The sequence below is a fragment of the Orycteropus afer genome, unplaced genomic scaffold (genome assembly GCF_000298275.1).
Source record: "Orycteropus afer afer isolate SDZICR_OR568_19922 unplaced genomic scaffold, OryAfe1.0 scaffold00021, whole genome shotgun sequence".
Taxonomy (NCBI): Eukaryota; Metazoa; Chordata; class Mammalia; order Tubulidentata; family Orycteropodidae; genus Orycteropus; species Orycteropus afer.
This window is the reverse complement of record NW_006921608.1, coordinates 20,649,224-20,662,822: the sequence shown is the minus strand read 5'-3', so window position 1 is coordinate 20,662,822 and position 13,599 is coordinate 20,649,224.

The following is a 13,599-nucleotide window of genomic DNA, read 5'->3' as shown; positions in this document are numbered from 1 at the left end:
ATCATATATATATATTTGGTTTTCTGTGGTCATGATCAAGATGGTAATTCTTATTATTACATAAGAAACTTGTTGTGCAATCTGAAAGAAATGAAAACACAGTGTGGATATTGTCATTGTGGAAATGGCAATAACTGGGAATTAATTAGAAGTCCAAATATACTATCATCCAAAAGCAGTTGTGATTTTATTGTAATTGGTTGTCACTATGATGTAATAACTAGAATTAAAGTAAAGAACACATGTAAACTTTCATGGTATTTAGCCTTAAATTTTTTATTGTTTAAACTTCCTAGCTTATATATTCAACGTCTGTATTTATATTTAATCAGTGGTTCATAATACTTACCATACTTCTTAAACTTGTTAAATGGAATATTGATATGGTACACAGTACTTGGTAGGAAGAGTGTCTTACAAAAGATGTATTTGTGTGTCGACATACATGTTTGTGTATAATAAAGAGAATGGTCATAGAGATGCCCACAGTGAATTAAAGCTTCATATCTGCTTTCTGAATGCCTGTGTTGGTTTTAATGATAGTAAGAGTCATTAGATACTTTCTATAGTAGTATATTTAACTTAAGAATCCAGTGGACGAGTAGTATTTTGACCTTTTTTGTTTAATAGTATAATTTACATTCAACAAAATGCATAGATTTTAAGTTTAGTTTGAGTTTTGGTAACGACTACCCCAACATTTTTATCAACCCAGAAAATTCCCTCATGTCCCTTTCTAGTAATTCTGTCCTCACACAGCTATGTTCTGACTGCTGTTATCATAGATCACGGTTGCTTGTTCTAGAACTTCATGTAAATGGAATCATTGATATTTTTGTGTTTGGCTTTTGCGCAACAGTTTTTTTTTTTTTGATTCATTCTTCTTGTTGCATGTATGCATGGTCTGCCCCTAATTCCTAAGCAACATTCCACTGTATGAATATTTCAAGCTTTAGCCATTCTCTATTGATGGACCTTACTAGGACTCTCTTTAAAAAACGCTAGCCTTTAACAATTCTCAAGAGTGCTATTCAGTGTAGGTGTAACTTTAACTTTGTAAATAGACATACAGGTGAGTTTATGCTGTATACTCAATGGTAGGACTTTTTTTTTTTTTTTTTTCCTTAAAGTGGCCTTTAAATCAATGATGGACATTTTTCATGGCAAAAATATTAGGGGGTGGGGAATCACGGAGTGGGCTGTTACTTTTGATCTCTCTGTACCTGTCCCACTGAGAGTCTTGTTGAGTTCATTAAGACTTAAATGGTTAAGTTAATGACTGTCTTATAAGAAAAAGAGAAAGTATAGCTTGGTTTTTGATGGTCTTGGCTGTTACTGTTGATGAGGGATGATGAAGGAAGTAGGTATTTAAATGCTGACTTAAGTTAGGACTGGGATGGGTAACTGACTTGGGTATTTCAGCTTTTATTAAGCAAGGGTAACTACCTAGGATGAGCTTCCCTGTCACTGGTTAGACACATGCCTGAATGTGGATTATTGCTAGCTTTGTCCTTGGGTATAGCAAGAGATTCTCAGTAACTGTTATACTTAGTCTTTATGTCAAAAGGTCTTAGTTCTGACCTTTTTCATAAATAATAAAACAATTGCTATTCATTATAGCATTTTTCAAATCTTCAGAGGCTGGGTCTTGTTAAAATTGATGCATTGGTGACATAACTACTACTTGACAAGTTGAGTGGATGAAGACGTCTTAATGGGCACCTGAATTGACTCGTTCCAGTATAAAGGTGATTTCCTTTTTTCCTTTTTAGAATTTACTCTAAAAGCCAAGCTTAATCCTATTAAATCTTATCTGCCCAGTTCTTGTGACAATAGATTTGTACCCTGGATCAAATCCTAACCATACACGGCATTGTTTTCCAAATAGCTCTCAAATTACAAATCTTCGAAGTGAATACGTTAAGAGTGATGGAATCCATGCACTTCATATGTCATTAATAGTGATTATCCAGTGCAATTATTTTAAGAACTACACAATTTAGGTGCAATTACTTGGCCAATATTTAGAGCCACAAAAATGTATCTGGTTTTAAATGGTTCCAGTAATTTTTTAGCATCTTGTTTCTCTATCAAAATTTCTGATCTTTAAGGGAAGGGCCCCTGGGTTTTGTTTCTCTATTTGAGCTAGCACAAAGTTTAATAAAAAATGTTTAGCATTCACTTTATTTTTCATTAGAAGTATACAGTCAATAAAAGTATGGAAGTAAACTTTTAAGAATACACCTACTCCATGGTTAGGTTCCAAACACATGGCTGTTATGTGAAAATTAGTATTATGTGAAAATGGAGGATGACCACATCAAATCACAAAATGGAGGGTTACTACATTATTACATAACTGCCAATTTACTTCATTACATAACTGCCAAACCACTGAGAATCATGGCCCAGCCAAGTTGACATATAACCATAGCAGCCTACGTTACTCTCCCCTAACACCTCAGCATTCACCACTGTCAGACATATATTGTTAATAAGCAAAATAGGTAGCAGGTTTTTTACTATTGTTGCAAAATGTCAGATAATGAGGTAGTTGATAAATGAGGAACAGGTGAATATCATTCTGTTCTTTGTCAAAAGCTATCATCTCAATACAGATAAAATTTATTCCTATGCAGCTAAAGAGGCCACATCTTCTGACTTCCTCTAACTGCACAAGAGGAAGACAGAATCGCCATCAATAATAGCCCAAGACCTTTTCCTGTGAGGCCAAACATGCTGCCTCCCTCCAGCCCTTTCACCAACTCTGATACCATCCATTCCTCCTGCAGCACTCACCACCTTTCTGCTGGGTTTGATAATTCACTGCAGTGGCCACGCAGAACTCACAGATTATGGGGTTTATCAGGGAAGCACTAGGCTACAATTCAAGTTCAGGAAAAATGCTCAGTCTCTCTCAGCCCCCTGACTCTCAGCCAACAGTCTCTTTCAGCCACACTCCCAGCAATGCGTGTCTCTTGGTGTCTCTCTCAGCAATGCGTGTCTCTTGGTGTCTGTTTCTCAGCAGTGCATGTTTCTCAGGAGCGCGTTTCTCTCAGCAGCATGTCCTCTTTCTCAGCCAGCAGTCAGAGAGAATTCTGCGTCTAGGAGGCCTCATTGAGCCTGGCAGAGTGGCCAAACTAGCCAATCATAACATCAGAATTCTAAGCAACTGAGAAAGAGAGCAAACTTCCCAGAACATTGCTTTGTGCCACTCTCAACAGAAATACCCCAGGTGGATAACTTTTACAATCAGGAGCTCCTCAGTTGCTCACAGCAAATTCCACCATGGAGTTTACAAAGACTTATGTCTAGAAAAGCCATACCAGGTAATTTACTACACCGCATATACCTAGTTTCATTTTATCATAGAGATGATAATTCCTAAAACCAAACTTCTACTTGGATGCTGTCAAGTCTTACTCATAGTGACCCTATGTTGAATAGAATGAAACCCTGTGTGGTCTTGCACCATCCTCACAATAGTTGCTATGCTTGAGCCCATTGTTGCAGCCACTGAGTCAGTCCATCTCGTTGAAGGTCATGACCTTCAACTTCACCAAACGTGATGTTCTCCAGGGACTGGTCCCTCCTGATAACATGTCCAAGATCTTGCCATGCTTACTTATAAGGAGCATTCCGGCTATACTTCTTCCAAGACAGACCTATTTGTTCTTCTGCCAGTCCGTGATATATTCAATATTCTTCACCAACATTATAATTCAAATGCAACAATTCTTTGATTTTCCTTATCCATTGCCTAGCTTTTGCAAGTGTAGGAGGTGATTGAAAATACCGTAGCTTGAGTCAGGCACACACAAAGTGATATCTTTGCTTTTAAACACTTTGAAGAGGTCTTTTGCAGCAGATTTGCCCAACACAATACGTCATTTGATTTCTTGACTACTGCATCCATGGGTGTTGATTGTGAATCCAAGTAAAATTAAATCCTTGACAACTTCAATAGTTTCTCCGTTTATCATAATGTTGCTTTTTTGTCTACTTGTGAGGATTTTTCTTTTCTTCATGTTGAGTTGTAATCCATACTGTAGCCTCTGATCTTCATCGGTAAGTGCTTCAAGTCCTCTTGGCTTTCAGCAACCAGGGTTGTATCATCTGGGTATCGCAGTTTGTTAATGAGTCTTCCTCCAAGTCTGAGATTGTATTCTTATTAATATAGTACAACTCAGATTATTTACTCAGCATATAGATTGAATAAGTGTGGTGGAAGGATAACAACCCTGAGGCATATGCCTTTCTTGATTTCAGCCATGCAGTATCCCTTTGTTCTGTTCAAACAATTGCCTTTTGGTCTATGTACAGGTTCCACATGAGCACAATTAAGTTTTCTGGAATTCCTGTCCTTCATGATGTTCTCTATAATTTATTATGATCCACACAGTTGAATACCTTTGCATAGTCCATAAAAGACATTAAACATCTTTCTGGTATTCTCTGCTTTCAACCAAGATCCATCTGACATCAGCAGTGATATCCCTCATTCCACATCCTCTTCTGAATTTGACTTGAATTTCTACCAGTTGCCTGTTGATATACTGCTGTAACCATTTTTGAATGATCTTCAGCATTATTTTACTTGTGTGTGATATTAATGATACTATTAAATAATTTCCACATTCTGTTGGATAACCTTTCTTTAGCATGGGCCCAAGTATGGACCTAATTGATTTTAAAATCAGTTATTGAGAACTATTTGAAACAAAAAAAATTAAAGTGTCAATATACAAATTAGCCCCATTCACAGGTTTAGTCCCATATGGGAGATGGCATGTTTATAGGGAGAAACCTTAAGGACTCGTCAGTTGACTTGAGCCCCAAAAGTCAATTCCAGATTCCCTACTAAAACACTGCTAAATCCAAGTATGGCAAGACCTTGGATATGTTATCAGGAGGGACCAGTCCCTGGAGAACATCATGTTTGGTAAAGTTAAGGTCAAGACCCTCAACGAGATGGACTGACACAGTGGCTGCAACAGTGGGCTCAAGCATAGCAACAATTGTGAGGATGGTGCATGACCAGACAGGTTTTCATTCTATTCAACACAGGGTCACTATGAGTCAGGATGGAAGAAGTGTTCCTTTGAGGGCCTACCAAGTTTGTAGGAGCTATTTGAAAGTGTCAGGCACCTAGCTCCAAAAAACAGTTGCCCTCAAGTTGATTCTGATTCCTTGAGACTCCTTGTGTGTCACAGTGGAACTGTGCTTCATAAGGTTTTCAGTGGCTGACATTTTGGAAGTAGATCCTGAGGTCTTTCTTCCGAGGTACCTCTGGGTGAGCCTTCAACCTTTTGAATAGCAGCCAAACATGTTAGCTGTTCACAACACCCAGTGACTGTCTCCAAACCCACCATCCACCCACTGCCGGTGACTTGATTCCAGCTCTCAGTGACCCCATAACGCAGAGTAGAACTGCCCCCATAGGGTTTTCAAGGCTGTAAATCTTGACAGAAGCTGACTGCCTTTCTCCCATGGAGTGACTAGTGGATTTGAACCGCCAACCTTTTGGTTAGCAGCTGAATGCTTTAACCATGACACCACCAGAGCTGCTTGTATCTCCAAAAGGACTGGGTATTTCATCTTGGGTTTACCTTACTATCTCCACCCAAAGATGGGTAGGGAAAGAGTTTTCTACCTAAGACTGTCCAAAGTTACAGCTTCTCTGCATTTCTGCTTTTCTCCTTTTGTAAGCTACACCAAATTCTCCTTTTCTAAGCTACAGTGGTTTTGCTCTCTCTGCAGCGTACACTTAAACAAACTGCACAAATTTTACTACAGTGCGAGGAGGTTAGTGATCACATTCAGCTTTCCAGAAAAGCCAAACCCTGGGCTGAGCAACTGAAAACAGCCAAAAAGAGCCAAAGAGCCAAAGATTTTATTGCACCTGGAAGGTTAATCTCAAATTACAAATCTTCGAAGTGAATACGTTAAGAGTGATGGAATCCATGCACTTCATATGTCATTAATAGTGATTACCCAGTGCAATTATTTTAAGAACTACACAATTTAGTTTGTCTCCTTGAAGGAGAGGAATAGGTTGATTGGCTGGCAGAATTGACTTAGAGGCCAGTCTTCTAGCATGAAAGCTGAGAAGAATAGGAAACATGACCAGAGACCTAACAGAGGAAAAAGAAAAGCCAGAGAAGGCAGAGAATGGTGTTAGCGTTCACGGTAGTGATTAAAGGCAGTAATGTGGGTAGGGAGGCTCAGATCCTTTAACATCCTGGCCTGGTGACAGGAAGGAAAATGAAGCAGAGGACAGACAGCAGCAGAGCAGAACAGTGGCGAGGCAAAGGATTGAAGAAAGAAAAATAGCCTTAAGAAATCATAGATTTTATGTGAAGGCAGCAGCAGTTGGAATGTAGGACATTTTGCATTATCATGGCCATTTTGTCTCAGTCCATTAGATATGAGGGGAAAAAAACCATGTTTGAACCTGCCCACATGGAAAAGTGATCTGTGGTTCCTAAATGGACAGTGTTCCCAAAATAACTTTTCCCTAGAAATTATTATTTCTTACTTCAAACCTGGGAACAGGCTAAACAGCCTAATTTAGCCTGATGAGAATAGAAGGAGGGATTATTAAAGCCCCAGCGTCAGGAGAAACAGCTGTGCCTGAGACCAAGCCGACCAGAGAGAGAACATTACTAAACCAGGCCAGCTGATGGCATGTCAGAGTCCTGGGCTATTGCTTACAGGCGCTGGGATGGCATCAGGAATAGCCAGGATGTCCACTGATCTCACGATCATAACAACAGTAACTGCTACTGTTTCTTGAGCATTTCTAGTGCCGGGTCTATGCATTGTATGCATTTTATCACTTAATGTTGTGCTGGCTAGTCTCTGGCTGTTCAATTATTCTCTAGCCATTTCTGTCCTGCTTGTAAGCCTTGAAGCTGAACACTGCAGGCTGCATTTCCCAGGGCAGTGTGGCCTCTGATTGCCATTTAGGTTCAATCAATGGATAACACCAGCTGGTAGTTGGAGGGTGGGATGAGAGGAAGGCTGGGGAATTTCTTCCTTGTTCCTTTCATGCTTTGGGCTGCATTTCCAGGCTTTGCTGAGTCCCTCACACTATAATTCCTTCGAGGCTGCCCCTGTTCCACAATTCCAGTTCTCAGTGGGCTCAAGTAACACTGCTTCCTCCCTTTGTCCTTTTGGCCTCAGAGATTTTGTGCAATGGCTTCCTACTGTTGCTAGTCTCTGAGTGCCTCACCAACTGTTGTTTTGTTCCCTCCATCTTGGTCACACCTCTGTAAGTAGTCCATTCCTTTGACTCACTTGAGATGAAATCATTCATGTCAGGACCTGACCAATATAACCCTCAAAGCAAACTAAAGCGTTAGTGCCCCTATTATACCTAGCACAAAGAGGCTAGGTAACTCGTTCAGCATCACACAACAAGTAAACCCATATCCATATATTTCAAAGGCTACATGTTTAATTACTACACCATACTACCTGGCCTTTCCATGTAATTATAAGGAGCCCTTAGAAATTAGGATAACTGGTAAGTGGCCAATAAGCAAGTGATGTTTTGGGAAGCAGAGGAAAAGATCCTCATAAGAAGTGGTATTGATGTAGCCCACTGAGCACATGAGGTATGAAGCCACCCACAGATGAATGGAGAGCACCAAGTGCCAAACAAAAAAATTTTGGTTTTCTAGGTTAGAAGCAGGGGTGTTTCTCAGCAGTGCATTGTTCTGTTTCAGTTGCCATCAAGTTGGTTCTAACTCATGGTGACCCCACATGTGTGAGTAGAACTGTGCTTCATAAGGATTTCACAGGCTGATTTTTTTTTTGCAAGTAGATCACAAGGCCTTTCTTCTAAGGCACCTCAGATGAACTCGAACCTCTGACCTTTCGGTTAGCACCTGAGCACATTAACTGTACCCCTATAGATATGCAATTCTTTTTGTTCATTTGTTGAAATATTTATTGAATATTGTAGTCTAGGATATGAGAATGGGTGATGGGGGTAAAAGGGGGAGAAAAGGTAGGGTTTGCCTTGAAGGAGCTCACAGTTTATTATGGAAGATGCATGTGTGTGTGTGTATATATATATATATATATATATTTTTACCCTTCAGTAATTAAAAACAGTTTAAAAATTTAAAACAAATTATAAATTCCAACAATAATCCAGAAAAGAGAATGATTTACTCTGTCCTGGTGTGCCACAGGGACAGGGTGGGCTATGGAGAGACACCAGAATTTCATTAGAAGGGACAGTGCTTGAGCAGAGCTTTGAAAGGTGGAAAGGAGTTTGTAGAAAAGGAGGGACCCAGAAATGACATTCTTGGCAGAAAGCACAGCATGTGTCAAGGGACAAAGGCATGAAACAATGCTGTGTGTTCCAGATTCTCTGAATACCTTGGTAAGAGTGAAACATGCTGGTATCATGGAGGGGGGACCATGGTAGGAAAGAAGGAAAGGTCAGGTAGAGTAGGATAAAGCCTTAGGGAAATACACGGAGACTCGCAATCACCCTTGTTTATCTTTAGAAACATCACTAATTGAGAAGGCAAAAACTAGCTAAGCTAAGTATCGAACTGAGGAGTTGGTGGAGGCAGGTGTGAGAAAAACAAAGCAAGGTCAGCCAGGCTTGTGCCAGCCCTTCCATGGGTAAGAGACTTGACTAATTCTAAATGAGAAAGGATTGGTGGTTAAGCAGAAGAACATCTGTGTGATTTATATATTGTCATTAGTCATTCATGTGTCTACAGTCATCATTTAGTAGCCTTCAGTTCAGAGGAGTACTGGTGATGCAGTGGTTGAGCAGCTTGGCTGCTAACTAAAGGATGACAGTTTGAACCCACCAGCCACTCTGTGGGAGAAAGATATGGCAGACTGCTTCTGTAAAGATTTACAGTCTTGGAAACCCTATGGGGCAGATCTACTCTGTCCTACAGGGTTGCTATGAGTCAAAATTGATTCAATGGCAGTGGGTTTTTTTTTTTTTTTTTTTTTTTTTGGTTCAGTTTAGTTCAAAGGAGCCCTGGAGTTGCAATGGTTAGGCAATCAACTGCTAACCAAAAGGTTGCCAGTTCAAACTTATTAGCTGTTCCAAGGGAGAAAAGACTTGGTGATCTGCTCCATAAAGATTACAGCCTAGGAAGTCCTGTGGGCAGTTCTACTGTATTCTATAGGGTCACTGCTAAAGGATTGAAGAGGCAACATCTTCAGACTGTCTCTAACTACACAAGAGGAAGACAAATCACCATCAGCAGCCCAAGTCCTGTTCCTATGAGGCCAGACATGCTGCCACCTTCCAGTGCTCTTACTAACCTTGACACCAACCATTCCTCCCACGGCACCCACCACCTTGTTGCTGGGTTTGATAATTCACTGTGTGGCCATACAGATCTCACAGATTATGGGATTTATTAGGGAAGCAACCGGCTACGATTCAAATTCAGGAACACACTCAGTCTCTCTCCCAGCCAGCAGCCTCTCTCTCAGCCAGCAGTCTCAGTAGTATCTCTCAGCAGCACATCTCTCTCTCAGCAGCTTGTTTCTCTTGGCAGTGCATCTTTCTCAACCGGCAGTCAGAGAGAGACTCCTTCTGCCTCTAGGAGGGTTCATTTTGAGCCTAGCAGAGTGGCAAAACTAACCAATCCTGACATCAGAATTCTACACACCTGAGAGAGAGCAAACTTCCCAGAAGACTACTTCATTCTGGGCCAACAGAAGTATACCAGGTGGATAATTTTAACAATCAGCTACTCAGTTGCTCACGGGAAAGTGGGAGTTTCAAAGACTATGGCTAGAAAAGCCATACCATGTAATTTACTACACCACAGTCACTATGAGTAGAAATCAACTTGATGACATCCAACAACAAATAATTCATGCATGGTCATATTTTAGCTTTCTCAATCCCTTGGTTATTGTCTTAGTTATTTAGTACTGCTATAATGGAAATACCACAAGTAGGTGGCTTTAACAAACAGAAGTTTATTTTCTCACAGTTTAGGAGGCCGGAAGTTTGAATGCAGTGTGCTAGATCTAGGGGAAGGCTTTCTCGCTCCATCAGCTCTGGAGGAAAGTTTTTTGTCTCTTCGCTTCTGCTCCTGACTGATATTCATGGGGTTTGGCATCTCTCTTGTTGTATCTCTGCTTCTCTTGCTTGTTTGTTTAATCTCTTTTATATCTCAAAAGAGATTTATTTAAGACACCCTACACTAATCCTGCCCCATTAACATAACAAAGACAGCCCGTTCCCAAATGGAGTTATAACCACAGGCACAGAGGTTAGGATTTACAACATATTATTTTTTGGGGACCCTATTCAATCCATAACAGTTGCCATAGTGCACAATTACTGAACTCCACTCATGTATGGGACAATTTGAAACAATTGAACTTGGGTGACCCAACCAGCCATCCATCGAAGTTTTACACCATTACACCTGGCCTGAACTGCTGTCACCAGTTGGTTCAGTGCAATTTAACAAAGTTTGTTAGGCTTCTTTAGGGTTTTAGGTACTAGAGATATGTGACAGCATGCCTGCAAGATAGCTTCAAATAATCTCGGCCTCCTATTATTATGTAATCTGCTCCCTGAGTTGGTTTGTATGACCAATAAAATATAGCAGATACAATAGGATGTCCTTTCTGAGATTAGACTATGAAAGATATTGTGGCTTCTGTCTTGGTTACTAGTTCACTTGCTCTGGGGGAAGCCATGTTGTGAGCAGCTTTATAGGGAGTTGCACATGGCAAAGGACTGAAGCCTCCTTCCAACAGTCATAAGAGTGATCTTAGAAACAAATTCTGCAGCCCCTATCAATTATTTAAAGCTTGCAGCCCTGGCCAGTCGTATGACTACAACCTTGTGAGAGACCTTGAGCCAGAAAACCTGCTCCCAGATTCTAAATCCTCAGAATGGTATGAGAAATAACTTGTTTTAAGGTGCTAAGTTTTGGGGTAACATTATACTCTTGAGAATCTTATAGTTTGATCACACAGACCTTGACCAGCTACCTTTCCTAAATAAGGAAAGTCTCCAATTTGAATTTTACCTGGGTAACAAGATGTGCAAAGAAGTGATGTGTTTAAAGGCCACCTGTGTTGGGAAAAAAAACACAAAAAACTATATTTCTATATCTATCTGTCTATGGAAGTAGATCTATAAGCACTCGTATGAAAAGACTTCTGAGACTTAATTGGGTGAAAGAAAAAATCAAGTTCTCTAATTGTTGTTGTTAGGTGCTATCAAGTCAGTTCTGACTCATAGCAACCATATGTACAACAAAATGAAACATGCCTAGTCCTGTGCCATCCTCATCATCATTGCTGTGTTTGAGCTCATTGTGATTGGAAGAAGACTCATTAACAACCTGTGATATGTTGATGACATGATCTTACTTGCTGAAAGTGAAGAGGACTTGAAACACTTACTAATGAAGGTTAAAGACTACAGCCTTCACTGTTGACTACACCTTAACATAAAGAAAGCAAAAATCCTCACAACTGGACCAATAAGCAACATCATGATAAATGGAGAAAAGATTGAAATTGTCAAGGATTTCATTTTATTTGGATCTACAATCAATGGCCATGGAAACAGCAGTCAAGAAATCAGATGGTGTATTGCATTGGGCAAATCTGCTGCAAAAGACCTCTTTAAAGTGTTCAAAAGCAAAGATGTCACTCTGAGGACTAAGGTGCACCTGACCCAAGCCATAGTATTTTCCAGTCATCTCATACGTATGTGAAAGCTGGACAATAAATAAGGAAGACTAAAGAAGAATTGATGCATTTGAATTATGGTGTTGGTGAAGAATATTGAATATACCATTGACTGCCAGAAGAATGAACAAATCTATCTTCAAAGAAGTACAGCCAGAACGCTCCTCAGAAGCACAGATGGTATGACTTTGTCTCACATACTTTGGACATGTTATCAGAAGGGACCAGTCATGGAAAAGGACAAAATACTTGGAAAAGTAGAGGGCCAGAAAAAAAAGCAGAAGACCCTCTCTTAATGAAATGGTTGACATAGTGGCTGAAACAATGGGTTCAAACATAGGAACAATTGTGAGAATGGTGCGGGGCTGGGCAGTGTTTTGTTCTCTTATACATAAGATCACTGTGAGTTGGAACTGATTTGATGGCACCTAAGAACAGCAACAAACATCCCAGATTTTGGAGTGCCCTTACACATTCCCTGAGAGCCTCTTACACAATGGGTTGTGATAACAATCTGCATGAAAATGCCCTAATAGAATATTCTGGGGACTTGCCGGTGCCTTCTGCCTTGACTAACCACAGGACAAACATTCCTTAGTCACAGGCTTGGATCTGCAGGTTAACAACCTGTCGGCAAGAGGCAGAAGTTCAGAAGGTTAAGGGACCAACCCTGGATCTGCCATATTAATTTAGTCAAGTGTCCTATAATTTGGTCTCCACGGTACATATATGCTTAACTACATTCAAAATCATTTTTAGAGGAAAAGAGTTAATAGTATTGGTAGTAAATTAATGATATATAATATAAACATTGGGAGCTCTGGTAGCATAGGGGCTAAGGCACTTGACTGCTCACCAGATGGCTGGCGGTTCAAACCCATCAGCCACTCCTCGGAAGGAAGGTTGGGCAATCCTACTTCCGTAGTGATACTGCCTCGGAAACCCAAGGAGGGGTCGCTATGAGTCAGGGCTGACTCGACGGCACGTAACAACAACAACTAATAACAACAATATAAACATATGAGGATTCACTGGCCTATGACTATAAAATAAGGTCACATATCATTACAATTTTTTAAATTAATCTTTTAAATTAAGGTACAATCGGATGGATAGAGACAGGTGGAACCCCCAAGACAATGGCCCTGGATTATCCTTTGGGCCTAGAAATGGACTCACTTCCGTTGATTAGCTCTCAGCCCAACAGTAGAAAGATCTAAAAGCAGAGCATCTACCTCAGGGAGCTGCACCCCTTAGATCAATCAACCATGAGACATCAGAAGGGCAGCACTCACATAGAGTGAAAGCGGGACAAACAGGAATGCATAGATAGAAGGGCACAGGGAAGAGATAGTCAGTCACAGGGAGGAGACGGGAGGAGAGCTTTTTGTGGTTGGGGATTGTCATCGGGGCCCTGAGACAAAATGTGCATGAATTATCGAGAGTAAAATTAATCTGCTTTGTAAAGTTGCACCCAAATCACAATAAAAATTTTTAAAAATAATAAGGTACAATTAGCATTAAAAAAAAAAAAAAAGCATAGATCTTAGGTTATCCTTTAGATTATCCATTAGATAACTGTATAACTATCATCCAAACAATATGTAGAACAATGCAGGGCCCCAGAAAGTTCCTTGTGCCCTTTCCTTTCAATTCTTCTCCACTCACCACAAGCACATTCCAATTTCTGTCCTCATAGAAATATGATGATACCTGACTTCTTTTGCTCATCGTAACGTTTTTGAGATTCATCTATGTTGGTGTGTGTTACATTGTTGTTATGTGCCGTCGAGTCAGCCCTGACTCATAGTGGCCCCTCCTTGCATTGCCCAGGCAGTATCACTACAGAAGTAGGATTGCCCAACCTTCCTTCCGAGGAGTGGCTGG